The following is a 14,767-nucleotide window of genomic DNA, read 5'->3' as shown; positions in this document are numbered from 1 at the left end:
TACCTCACGTCCATGAAATTGTCACTGATGTCCAATTAGGAATGGCCAATTTTAGAGGAGTTATAGAAAGATAGGCAAACCTATATCTAAACCAGTAAAACCAACTTGAAAACTATTTAAGCAAATAAAGTGCTTGAAAGGTCCACACTTTTGACCTAAAGATTCCACACAATTATGGATTTAATCCAAGAAGGTCACTGACAAAAAGAAAACCTGTAAAAACAGCAAAAAATTTATAGCAACAGTCTTTTGTGGTAGCAAAGAACTAGAAGAACAGAGTGGATGTCCATCAACTTATGAATTAGTCAAAAACTATGTTTTCCTGCACTGGAATGTAAGCTATTTAAAATTGGGACTTCTTTTTTCTTGACTTTATGTTACCAGTGCTCATTTAGCATAGTGTGCCTGGAACATAGTCTATTATGTAATAAGACTTACTCTGGTAACTTTGTGTCAAATTTGTCTTACTGATAGGTATAGAATCTCAGTGTGTATTTGTATTTCTTTAATTACTGGTGATTTAACAGCATATTTTTTTATTGTGGCTATAGTTAGTATGATTTCTTTTTTTGGAAACTTCCTATTCATATCCTTTGATGATTTATCAATTAAGGAATGACTCTAATTCTTATAAATTTGAACCAATTGCTAAGGGGAAAAAATTTTGTAATAAACTATGTAAAATTTACTTATTTCCCTGATAATTTTAGTTACATTGATTTTGTTTATGTCAAAAGATTTTAATCTAATGTGATCAAAATTGTCTATTTTATCTTCTAGGATCCTCTATATCTCTTATTTGGTAACAAACTATCACCTTATGTGAAAATTAAATTCTTCCTTTCTCCTCTAATCTATTAGTAATTTCTATGTTATGTTCTATTTGGAGATCATCTTGGATTATACTGTAAGACATTTGTTCTATACTAATAATACCTGCCAGACTGCCTTCCAGTTTTCCCTGTTGTTGTTGTTGTTTTGGGGATTAAATCATGAGCTCTTATCCTAGTGGTTGAGGTTTTAGGATTTATCAAACATAGGTTAAAAAATTCATTTACTTATGTTTCTTGGGTAACTAATCTGTTCCTTGGATCAATATTCCTATTATTTAGCCAAATCAAATAATTGTTGTGATTAGTGCTTTGTAATATACTTTAAGAATTGGAACTACTAAGTTCCTTCTTTCCTCTTTTTTTCCCATCATTTCCCTTGAGATTTGTTGTTTCCGCAGATGAATTTTTTGTTGTTGTTGTTTGAGCTTAATAAAGTAATCCATTGACAATTTAATTGACATGGTACTGAATGGACCAATTGCTTTAAGTAATATCATTTATATTATATTCAGCTGGGCTACCTCCAGGATGAATTAATATTTTCACAATTATTTAGATTTCTCTTTATTTCTGTAAAGAGTGTTTTATATTTATATTCATACAATTCCTTGTCTCAACGGCAGACGCCGAAATATTTTACATATTCTACAATTGTTATGAATGAAATTTATCTCTCTTTTCTTGCAGAATTTTATTGATAATCTAGAGAAATATATCCTGCTGAAGATGGATATCCTTAAATATAGATATGTGTAGATACAACACACACACACACACACACACACACACACACATATATATATATATATATATATATATATATATATATATATATCTTTACTGAAATAATTGCTTGATGCATTTTAATGGACTTTCCAAGGTTTTATAAGTAAACCATGTTACATTATCTGTGAAAAGCTATATTTTGTTTCTTTTTTATCTATGAATATTTCCTTTCACAATTTCTTTTTCTTGTCTTACAACTAGTATTTCTAATAGGACAACAAATAATAATGATAATAATAATGACCTTTCTTGATCTTATTGTAGAGGTCTCTAGGTTATTACCATTCTAAGTAATCAATGCTGATTCTTGATTTTAGATGCATACTATTTGTCATATGCTAGTTCTATTAATGTTTTTAAGAGAAATAGATGTTTTGTTCTCAATTAGCTAATAATTACAAGGAATTTAATCAGTGGTAAGTAATTTGCTAAATGCTAGGGGAAATCGAAGGGAAGAGAGAGGGAATTTATGTTCTAAAGGCCTAATATCAATTCTAACTGTAATAAAACCCTTAATCTAGCTTAAGTTTTAAAAGTCTTTAGAGAAATAAAGAAAATAACAACAAGAGATGAAAAAATATTCATCAGAAATTTGGAATAATATTACTTTAATTCAAATGTTATCCTTAAATGAAGACCATTTGTAAATGGTCAAAATATACGAACAGACAATTTTCAGATGATGAAATTGAAACTATTTCTAGTCATATGAAAAGGTGTTCCATATCATTATTGATTAGAGAAATGCAAATTAAAACAACTCTGAGATACCACTATACACTTCTCAGATTGGCTAAGATGACAGGAAAAGATAATGATCAATGTTGGAGGGGATGTGGAAGAACTGGGACACAAATACATTGTTGGCGGAGTTGTGAATGGATCTAACCATTCTGGAGAGCAATTTAGAACTATGTTCAAAAAGTTATCAAACTGTGCATAGCCTTTGACCCAGCAATATTTCTACTGGGCCTATATCCCAAAGACATTTTAAAGGAAGGAAAGGGACCCACATGTGCAAAAATATTTGTGGCAGCCCTTTTCATAGTGGCAAGAAACTGGAAACAGTGGCTACCCATCAGTTGGAGAATGGATGAATAAGTTACATCTATTAATGTTATGGAATATTATTGTTCTATAAGAAATGATCAGGAGGGTGATTTTAGAAAGACCTGGAGAGTCTTACATGAATTGATGCTAAGTAAAATGAGCAGAAACAGGAGAGCATTGTACAAAACTACATCAATATTATACGACAATCAATTCTGATGAACATGACTCTTTCCAACAATGAGATGACTGATGGCAGTTCCAATGATCTTGTGATGAATAGAACCATCTACACCAAGAGAGAGGACTATAGGAACTGAATGTGGATCACAACATAACATTCTCGAAACTATTTCTAGTCATATGAAAAGATGCTCCAAGTCATTATTAATCAGAGAAATGCAAATTAAGACAACTCTAAGATACCACTACACACCTGTCAGATTGGCTAAGATGACAGGAAAAAATAATGATGATTGTTGGAGGGGATGCGGGAAAACTGGGACATTGATGAATTGTTGGTGGAATTGTGAACGAATCCAACCATTTTGGAGAGTAGTTTGGAACTATGCTCAAAAAGTTATCAAACTGTACATACCCTTTGATCCAGCAGTGTTACTACTGGGATTATATCCCAAAGAGATTATAAAGAAGGGAAAGGGACCTGTATGTGCACGAATGTTTGTGGCAGCCTTTTTTGTAGTGGCTAGAAACTGGAAACTGAATGGATGTCCATCAGTTGGAGAATGGCTGAATAAATTGTGGTATATGAATATTATGGAATATTACTGTTCTGTAAGAAATGACCAATAGGATGATTTCAGAAAGGCCTGGAGAGACTTACACGAACTGATGCTGAGTGAAATGAGCAGGACCAGGAGATCATTATATACTTCAACAACAATACTATATGATGACCAGTTCTGATGGACCAGGCCATCCTCAGCAACGAGATCAACCAAATCATTTCCAATGGAGCAGTAATGAACTGAACCAGCTATGCCCAGAAAAAGAACTCTGGGAGATGACTAAAAACCATTACATTGAATTCCCAATCCCTAATATTTATGCACACCTGCATTTTTGATTTCCTTCACAAGCTAATTGTACAATATTTCAGAGTCTGATTCTTTTTGTACAGCAAAATAACGTTTTGGTCATGTATACTTATTGTGTATCTAATTTATATTTTAATATATTTAACATCTACTGGTCATCCTGCCATCTAGGGGGGGGGGGGGGGTAAGAAGTGAAAAATTGGAACAAGAGGTTTGGCAATTGTTAATGCTGTAAAGTTACCCATGCATATATCCTGTAAATAAAAGGCTATTAAATAAAAAAAAAAATTGGAACAAGAGGTTTGGCAATTGTTAATGCTGTAAAGTTACCCATGCATATATCCTGTAAATAAAAGGCTATTAAATAAAAAAAACAACAACAACAACATAACATTCTCACTTTTTGTTGCTCAGTTGCATTTTGTTTTCCTATTCCTTTACTTTCTTTTTGTTTTTAATCTGATTTCTCTTATGTAGCAAGAGAATTGTAAAAATATGTTTATAGATATTGGATTTAACATAGATCTTAATATGTTTAATATATATTGAATTGCTTGCCCTCTAGGGGAGGGGGAGAGGGGAAGGAGGAGAAAATCTGAAAAACAAGTCAATGTTATCAAATTATCCGATAAGTTTTGAAAATAAAAAGGTTAAAAATATTTTTTAAAATGAAGTCCATTTGAAAAGTAGCCATCTTGGTTGACAGTCTGTTTTTATCATGTTAAACCAGTCTGCAGAGAGTAGGAAAGAAAAATATCTCCCATTCAATGAGACAACCAATTCAAGGCTATGTGTCGTCTTCAGTTACACAGTGAAATGTTTCAAATGTATGCACTATGCCATGACTAAGTTCATTAATAACCTCTTAGCTCAGAGTTTGCTTCATTTGTTAACATCAAGGAGTTCTCTCATTTCTACAGAACTGAAAAGCTGCCTGTGGTTCACAATATAGCACACACAAAAAAGCACACAGCTGCTGTTCATATTCTCAAAGAAGTCTATTATGATAATGATGTCATGGAAAAGGACTGGGATCTATTAAATGTGTCAGACAGGCAAGTCGTTCAATCTCTTTAGACAACATTGGTGTACACACACACACAGAGAGAGAGAGAGAGAGAGAGAGAGAGAGCGCGCACAGAACATTACATTAAACTATAAAAAGGCAAAAAGTTCAGGTCTTAAAAGAAATCACTGAGGACAGGTAATTAAAGCCTTTTCATAGTTTTATTTTAATAAACTGTATTTACTACTGGAACTACCCAATAAAGTAACAAAATCACTCACTCTCACAGTGAGTCACAGAAGGCTTTTAAGGGGGAAGAGACAGAAAGAAAAAGAGCTATGGAATACTATTTTCAGATTAGTAGGAGGATCAGGGAATTGAGAAGTTTGTTTAATCTAAGAATAAAAATTTCTCAGTGAATAATGGAAATTTTATACAGAGGGTGATTGTTGTCTTCTAAGAAACTCAAAACAATCCTACAATATGAATTATCATTTCACTGTAAGAATAGTTGTTACCATTCTTCTTTATACTTTTGTTGTTGTTTGGCCATTTTCAGTCATGTCTGACTTCTCAAGATCCCATTTGGCAAAGATATTGGAGTGGTTTGCCATTTCCTTTTCTAGATCATTTTTACAGAAGAAGAAACTGAAGCGAACTGGATTGCCATAGATCATGCAGCTAATAAGTATCTGAGGCTGGATATCATTTTAGGTCTTCCTGACTCCAGCTAGTGCTTTCACTGTCCTTTTTTATGTAGCGGTTACAAAGGTGACAAAGGGTTAAAGTATCTGGTTAATAGGTCAGCAGAAGAGGTAAATCAGTGTTCAGTTTTCCTGGTTGTTAACATATTTTACACTAAATGATGCCTACTGGCTTCCACAAATTCTATAATTAAAAACATTTACTCTTCATGATTTAGAATATTTGAATTGATATTTGGAAATTCAGATTTGAAGAATGGAGGAATTTTAAATAATTTAGAGTTATAAATGTCAATCTAACCTTTTCAGGTTAACCTTGAAATTCTTGGGGACAGACTTGGGTATTAAGGGAACAGGTCAACAAGCAACATAATCAAGTGGGGAAAGCAATGAAATTAAAGAGCTCTGTGTTCTAATATCTGTTCCATTACTAGGACTAAAAAAAGCATGTGGTAGAAGTTCTGAACTATCTTTTGACTCAAATATTATTATTACATGAAGTCCATTTTAAGATAAAACTGAGTTGTGTTGTATCAAGAAAGATTATTTATGTATCAAGATATATATATATATATTAAGAAGGATTATTCCTTGTTGGTCCTTTATTTTCAGAGGACCATGACATCAGAAAAGTAGTGATTTGAGGTACAAGTGAGTTGGATTTATGTGAGGCCGGGTTGTACAAGGTCTCCAGCCTTACTCTATCCTTCAAATTCATCTGGGTTCAGTGGCAAGATATAAATAAGGGCAAGTGGGAATTGACCTTTTTAAGTTAAGGTCCTTCCAAGTCTCAGTCTGATTGAGGCAAGGATCTTTCAGTAATTAGGACTAGGTAAGAAATGAGGCAAAGAAAAGTCTCCAAATGGAAAAATCTCCACTAGCCAAATCATACTTTTATTATCATAGAATCAAGTGTGGAATCATAAAATGTCACATCTCTCAAAAGGAATTAGAACAGGAGTTATTAATGTAGGTTCCTCTGTATATCAACAAATTTCAGGAAATCCATGGACTTGCATGGAGAAAAAAAGTCCGTCTTTATTTTCTCTAATTTCTATTTGAAATTTAAACTTTTTTTTCAAATATTTAAAAACATCACTCTGAGGAAGAATCCAAATCACACATAAACACATACAAAAAGATTGGGAACTCCAGACTAAGGTTATCAAGTCCAACACTCCCATTACATAGATGAAGAAACTAAGACAAAAAAACATTAAGATACAAACTAATTTAGTGATTTCAGATCTTGCAGTGCCTCAGAGTGGTAAATGAAAACAGTCCTCAGTTTTCAGGATTTTATATGTGGGCAACATAATTAAATGTAATTCTGCATGCTATCTACAAATTCTCGTTTCTTTTGTTTTATTAACTAAATGCCTAAACCTCAACTTACCTTAAAATTTCCCCCCCTTTTCCTGAAATGTTATTCGAGTCAATAAACATTAGTGAAAAAGAAAAAAATTTGAATAACAAGTTTCTAGCTAAGTTGGCTTCTGGATATTTTATTTTTCTCAAAAGATGCAATATATATACATACATATTTACATATTTATAAATATACATACATATTTATATATATATAAATATATATACATATTTACACACATATATGTGTGTATATATATTTACAAGAGAATTATGCTTTAAAGAGTGCCACCTAGTTGCGTAGGTCTAAAACATCTAATCAAGGTTTGTCATTGTTAGCTAAATTGTCTGCACATATGCTTTTACTTAAAATTATATTAATGGAAAGAATGTGATCTTAAAGTAAGGTTCTCAAGACAGAAGCCATTCCAATTTCATCTTAGTTATATGGAGACATTCAAAGCAGTATCTGTTACACAACACTACTAAAAAGATTTTTAGGAGCAGCTAGTTGGTGTAGTGGATAGAGCACTAACCCTGAAATCAGGAGAATCTAAGTTCAAATCTGGCCTTAGTTACTTAATACTTCCTGGCTGTGTGACCCTAGGCAAGTCACTAAACCCCAATTGCTAAGGAAAAAAAAGATTTTTCATTCATAAAGAAAGGTAATCACTACTATGGTGAACCAAAGTGAAAATTATGAAAAAGTAATAACTAAATATGGGAAACACTTTCATGTTTTTCTCCCATGATAAAATTTAGAAAATTTTTGCTTACAATAAAATTATGCTTCTTCCATCCCTCCTTATATAAATTACTCTAAAATTTATTTTTTCTGTCCTCAAACAAAACAAAACATCTTAAGGAATATTTTTAAAAGAGTTAAGTGAGAGAATATAAGTTACCATTTTGTAATATAATTAGCACATAGCAATTTCTCTATGAAAAAAGGGTATTTCCACCTATAAGTTATCCAAAACAAGAATTTCCCAACAGTATTGGAAATTTCACTGCTCATTTCATATAGAAATTATTTGCTCCCAGCGTTAAGAACTGTTCTGAAAAATCAAAGTATTTCAAAGAGCTACAGATATATGAATATATTATCATCTGTAGTACAATGAGTAGTTACACATATCTGATATGCTAAGTTTTAGGGTTTTTTGGCCTAAGTGAGATATAAACTTCAAAATATTTCTATATGTTTGAATCTTTAAATATCATAGATCAAAAAATAACAAATCTTAGCTCTACAAGAAACCTTCTGTTTTATTTGTTACGCTCGAGAATTGACAAAGATATCAGTTTGGTTTTTCTAGGAGGCAATATTACTCATAAATTACTGAGACTGGTCTAACTAACAGCTTTCTTTTTATCTTCCCACAGCTGTGAAAATAAAATTATCCTGGCCTTGTGAAATTCTTTCTAGCCACAACATTAATATATCAGCCAAAACACACAAGGTTAGAGTAAAATCCATTTTCAACAGCTGTGCTGCGCACAAAACAATCACAACTCACCCACTTCCTACTTCTTCAAACCAATAACATCCACTTAGACTTCTGTTTACCCCCATGAAGCAGTCTTCCAGTCTTTATCCCACATTATGGTCAAGGACTAGAGAATACCAATTACAATGACTATTCAGAAGATAAAAGTCCTATTAATATACCAAAAATCATTCAAAGGGTATATATAAGACACAGATGGGGAAATACCTTTGATAATAAAAAAAAGCAAAAGCTGGGACTGTGTAACAATCAAATCAAGGGAATGCTCTAGAGAACATTCTCTGCAATCTTTCTAGACTCAAGGATTTTAGGAGTGTATCAAAAAAAATTGCAAGAGATAATCCATAAATATTTCTGCATTTCACACATGTTGATTCAAATATGACTTTTTCTTCTATAAAATTAATGTTTTTACATTAGGTAAATTAGGGCAAGGTGACATCATAGACAATGAGGGGGCCTCAAAGTCAGGAAGACCTGGCTTTAAACTCCAGCGTCAAGAAATACTCTGGGTTAAGTCACTTAATCTCTCAGTACATGAGCCACTTAAAACTAAAAGGTGCAGAGAAAATTTCACCTTGCACTGGAAGAAAGTCTTCTTTCATCTTAAAATTTCCTAGATTGATGAAATCACAGATATTGGTCTCCTCTCCCTCACTGCCAACAAACCAACCCCATTAAACATACTTAGGGAGATAATCCTTTCTAGTTCAAAAGCCTTAATTTATAAAGTAACAATACCTCTTTATATGGGCTAAACTGGAAAAGAATAGCAATTCAGAGTCGGAAAGGACCATCCAGTCAGACCTCTCCTGAAGCCCAGGAAAGGGAGAGACATAGAATGACTGACTGGCTTTCAATTGAGAAAGGGCAGAGCTGATTTTTAAACCAAGTCCTTTGACTCCCAATCTACTATCCTTTCCAATAAATCAATAAACCCTATTATTGGATATGGATAGTTTCATTTTTTCAGTTATGTTTAGGTTTTCCTTTTTCTTTGTACAGATCATCATTTTCAATTTATGCTAGCATTTTTTCCCCCTCAATACAAATCTAAACTGATAGAAATGGAAAAAGAAAGAAAGAAAAATATGATTTAAATCATACAATTCCATATGACACCTTGAGTCACTAGCAATCAAAATAGATCTTAGCATCTCATCTTTTAATTTTTATCACCTAGAAAGGATAAGGAGCATGAGATTAAGAATGAGTTTTCCCATGTAACAATTAAATTATTCTACAAGATCCACTGGCAAAAGAAAGCAGAAGCTCACTGCCTAGCTCATATATTCAATGAGAACCTCAGTTTTCTAATAATAACACAACTAATAAGATGAATTAAAGTATAGACATACCTGGTTCAATTCTGTTGGCTTCTGTCCAGGGTGAAAAAAAATAATAAATAATAAAGTAATATAATTGGATTATTAAAACATTCAACATTTTTTGAATTAACTATGTCTATTTTTTCCAGTTTCTAAAACTTCAGTTAAATTAGCTAGTAAGAATGCAGTCATTACCTATTGTGTGCCTAGTATTATATATTCTAAAGCAGCAGGGTCAAATAACTAGAAAATAGGATCACTAAACCTTACGCAAGGATTCCTGTTGGTCACATATTAACTATTTCAAAATGTCATATTATCAATTTTACTGAATTTTGTAAATATTTTCCAACCACATCTTAATTTTGTTTGAGCTACAATTGGGAGTAAAATGGGCCAAATGCAGGTCTGCCACTTCAGACATAGAGAATGTAATAATGACTATCATGCAAGAACCACAGTGGATCTGGAACTGTGTAGAGGAAAGAAAGTGTAGGAATTGAGCAAACCACACTTATTCCATCTTGTGATTAAATTCTAGATCTAGCTCAGTTCACTTTTTATTCTATTATGGATCTAGTTCTACTTCTTTCTTGTGAGAAAATTTTATTCAATGATGGTAATTTTGAGAAAGTTTGAAGCTTGCCTTTCCTGGCTGGGAAATGGAATGACCTCCACCTACTGCTTAAAGACTTTTAGCTAAGAAGTTACAGTATGTTAACTGATACAAATCCAATCAGTCAGATCCAAAGACTGGTATAAGGAGTTTTCTTAAAATTATACATTTCAAGCACCTATATATCTTAACTGAAAACAAAATTCACAATGGTTGATAAATTACTATTTTTTGTGCCTTTATTTGAATATACATACAGATATGGGGAGGGGGTTAACATCTTTTTCTACTTTCAGGAAAATGTACCTATTTACTTTCCCCCAACCATAATAGAAAGAACCTAATACTTATTCCAATTAGAAATTACATTGCCTAATTTTTTTTCAATATAGCTTTTTATTGACAAAATATATGCATAGGTAATTTTTCAACAATGACCCTTGCAAAAACTTTTGTTCCAACTTTTCCCCTGTTTCCCCCCAACCCTGTCCTCTAGATGGCAGATACTCCAATATATGTTAAATATGTTAAAATATATGTTAAATATAATATATGTATACATCTTTATACAGATATATTGCTACACAAGAAAAATCAGATTTAGAAAGAAGGTAAAAATAATCTGTGAAGAAAAACAAAAATGCAAGTAAACAATAACAGAAAAAGTGTAAATGCTATGTTGTGGTCAACACTCATTTCCCAGTGTTCTTTCGCTGGGTGTAGCTAGTTCTGTTCATTACTGATCAATCGGATTGGTTTGGATCCTCTCATTGTTGAAGAGATCCACTTCCATCAGAATTGATCCTCATATACTATTATTGTTGAAGTGTATAATGATCTCCTGGTTCTGCTAATTTCACTTATCATCAGTTCATGTGAGTCTCTCCAGGCCTCTCTGTATTCATCCTGCTGGTCATTTCTTACAGAACAATAATATTCCATAATATTCATATACCACAATTTACCCAGCCATTCTCCAATTGATGGGCATCCATTCAATTTCCAGTTTCTAGCCACTACAAAAAGGGCTGGCACAAACATTTTTGCATGTATAGGCCCCTTTCCCTTCTTTAATATCTCTTTGGGATATAAGCCCAGTAGTTACACTGCTGGATGAAAGGGTATGCACAGTTTGATAACTTTTTGAGCATAGTTCCAAATAGCTTTCCAGAATGGTTGGATCCATTCACAACTCCACCAACAATGCATCATTGGCCCAGTTTTCCCACATCCCTTCCAACATTCATCATTATGTTTTCTTATCATCTTAGCCAAACTGAGAGGTGTGTAGTATATCTCAGAGTTGTCTTAATTTGCATTTCTCTGATCAATAATAATTTGGACCACCTTTTCATATAGGTAGAAACAGTTTCAATATCATCATCTGAAAATTATCTATTCATATCCTTTGACCATTTATCAATTGGAGAATGGCTTAATTTCTTATAAATTAGAGTCAGTTCTCTATATATCTTGGAAATGAGGCCTTTAACTATAAAGGTGTTTTCCCACTTTATAGCTTCCTTTCTAATCTTGTCTGCATTAGTTTTGTTTGTACAAAAACTTTTTAACTAGACATAATCAAAATTTTCTATTTTGTGATCAATAATGATCTCTAGCTCTTCTTTGGTCACAAATTCCTTCCTCCTCCACAGGTCTGAGAGGTAAACTATCCTATGCTCTCCTAATTTATTTATAATTTCATTCTTTATTCCTAGATCATGAACCCATTTTGATCTTTATTATATTGGCTCGACCTAGCCAAAAGCACTTGATATTTTTCCAATTGTTTAGATCTGGCTTTATTAATGTGGAAAGTGTTTTGTAATTTTGCTCAAATAGTTCCTGATTTTCCCTTGGCAGATAGATTCCCAAATATCTTACACTATGAACAGTTATTTTAAATAGAATTTCTCTCTTGCTGTTAGATTTGTTAGTGAAGTATACAAATGCTGATTATTTATGCGGATTTACTTTGTGTCCTGCAACCTTGCTAAACTTGTGGATTATTTGTAATAGCTTTTTACTAGAATCTCTGGGGTTCTCCAAGTACACCATCATATCATCAGCAAAGAGTGATAATTTGATTTCCTCATAACTTATTCTAATTCCTTTAATCTCCTTTTCATCTCTTATTGCTGAAGATAGTATTTATAACACAATATTGAATAGTAATGGTAATAATGGACAACCTTGTTGCCTTCTGATTTTATTGAGAATGGTTTTCAGTTTATCACCATTACATGTGATGGTTACTGATGGTTTTAAATAGATGCTACTTACTATTTTAAGGAAAAGGTCATTTATTTCTATACTCTCTAGTATTTTTAATAGGAATGGTTTTTGGATTTCATAAAATGCTATTTCTGCATCTATTGAGATAACCATATGGTTTTTGTTAATTTGGTTATGGATATATTCAATTACATTAATAATTTTCCTAATATTGAACCAGACCTGCATTCCTGGTATAAATCCCACTTGGTCGTAGTGTATTATCCCGGGGATGATTTTTGTAAATATTTTTACTAATATTTTATTTAAGATTTTGGCATCAATATTCAAATAGGAAGTTTGTCCAGAATTTTCTTTTTCTGTTTTCAGACTACCTGATTTAGGCATCAGTAACATGTCTGTGTCATAAAAGGAATTTGGAAGGAATCATTCATTCCTTATTTTTTCAAATAGTTTATATAGTATTGCAGTTAATTGTTCTTTAAATGTTTGGTAGAATTCACATGTAAATCCATCTGGTCCTGGGAATTTTTTCTTAGGGAGTTGGTTATAGCTTATTCTATTCCATTTTCTAAAATAGGACTATTTAACCAATTTACTTCTTCCTCTGTTAATCATAGCAACTTATATTTTTGAAGGTATTCATCCATTTCATTTAAGTGATCAAAGTTAATGTTATTAAGTTGTGCAAATTATTGCTAATTTATTATTGCTCTAATTTCTTCTTCATTAGTGGAAAGTTCTCCCTTTTCAATTTTAAGCTAACAATTTGATTTTCCTCTTTTCTTTTTCTAATCAAATTATCTATTTTGTTAGTTTTCTCATAAAACCAACTTGTTATGGGCCAGAACTTCTAAACAAGGTACTAAGTCACTGGAATTGACAGAGACAATGCTTCTGTACTTAGTTCACACCTTCAGAGTGAACACCTTTAAGAGAGTTCACACATTATAGTTCACACCTTTAAGAGAGCATATATAAGGAGAAGCCCACTAAAGAACAAGCCCACTAGAGATTTTGGGAGATTCACAAGTAAGAAGCCCACAAGCCCACTCTCTGGGAGGTAGAATTAGATTCATTCCAACTTCCACCTTTGTGCTGACTGGAGAGATTTGGAAGAAGAGAGGCTGAAGCTGGAAGAGACAATGAACTAGCAGCAAGAGCTATTGGAACCAAGGAGAGAGATCGACCTCTAACAAAGATAACCGGGTTATTTTGAAGGAAACAATAAAGGATCTGGATTTTAACACCTGGGTGAATTTGAGGTGATTATTACACTGAACTGAAACTAAGGATGCTCCCAGAAGCTCCCCAAGAAACTTGCTTCCAGAGAACTTTATATTTTAGAGAAGAGAACATTACACCAACTCTTAGTTTTATTTATTAATTCAATAGTTTTTTACTTTCAATTTTGTTAAACTCTCCTTTTATTTTTAGAATTTCAAGTTTAGTTTTTGATTGGGGTTTTTTAATTTGCTCTTTTACTAGCTTTTTTAGTTGCAAGCCTAATTCATTGATTTTCTCTTTCTCGATTTTATGCAAGTAGGTCTCTAGAGAAATAAAATTTCCCCTTATTACCACCTTGGCTGTGTCCCACACATTTTGGTATGTTGTCTCATTATCATTCTGTTGGGTGAAATTATTAATTGTCTATTATTTGCTGTTTTACTCATTCATTCTTTAGGATGAGATTATTTAGTTTCCAATTACTTTTTAGTGTATTTTCCCCTGGCTTTTTATTGAATGTAAATTTTATTGCATCATGAGCTCAAGGAACCATTTACTTTCTGCCTTTCTGCATTTGAATTTGAGGTCTTTATGTGCTAATATATGGTCAATTTTTGTATAGGTTCCATGAAGTACCTTCAGAAGAAAGTGTACTCCTTTCTGTTCCCATTATTATTATATTTTCCTTCAAATATAATAGATTTCCTTCACCTCTTTGTCTTTTTACCTCCATTTTTCCCTTTTTCTGGTACAATTTCCTGTTGACCTCTAGATTCATTTTTTATATTATAAAAGCAAACCAAATTATACATGTGCTCTTTATGTGTAGCCATAATAGAAATACAGTTCTCAAGAGTTCTTTTTACCTTTTTGTGCTTCTCTTGCGTCTTATACTTGGACGCCAATCTTTTGGTTTAGCTCTGGTTTTTCATCAAAAATATATGGAATTCACTTATTTCATTGAATGTCCATCTTCTTCCCTGGAAGAAAATGCAGGGCAGTTTATTCTTAACTGCTTCCCAAGTTCCTTTGCTTTTCAGAATAT

General features: G+C 32.5%; 1 protein-coding gene across 1 annotated transcript in view; it reads right to left on the bottom strand.

Moving 5' to 3' along the window:
* BMPR1B (bone morphogenetic protein receptor type 1B) overlaps positions 1–14,719 on the bottom strand; it is a 281,872-nt gene extending 267,153 nt beyond the window's left edge. The window contains exon 1 of the mRNA XM_031942996.1: positions 14,589–14,719. The gene's annotated coding sequence lies outside the window, so the exon portion shown is untranslated. The remainder of the gene's footprint in view (positions 1–14,588) is intronic.
* Between the last annotated feature and the right edge of the window lie 48 nt (positions 14,720–14,767).

Source organism: Sarcophilus harrisii, chromosome 6, assembly GCF_902635505.1.
Source record: "Sarcophilus harrisii chromosome 6, mSarHar1.11, whole genome shotgun sequence".
NCBI lineage: Eukaryota > Metazoa > Chordata > Mammalia > Dasyuromorphia > Dasyuridae > Sarcophilus > Sarcophilus harrisii.
The sequence above is the reverse complement of the archived record's forward strand: the minus strand, read 5'-3'. Positions and strand labels throughout refer to the sequence as shown.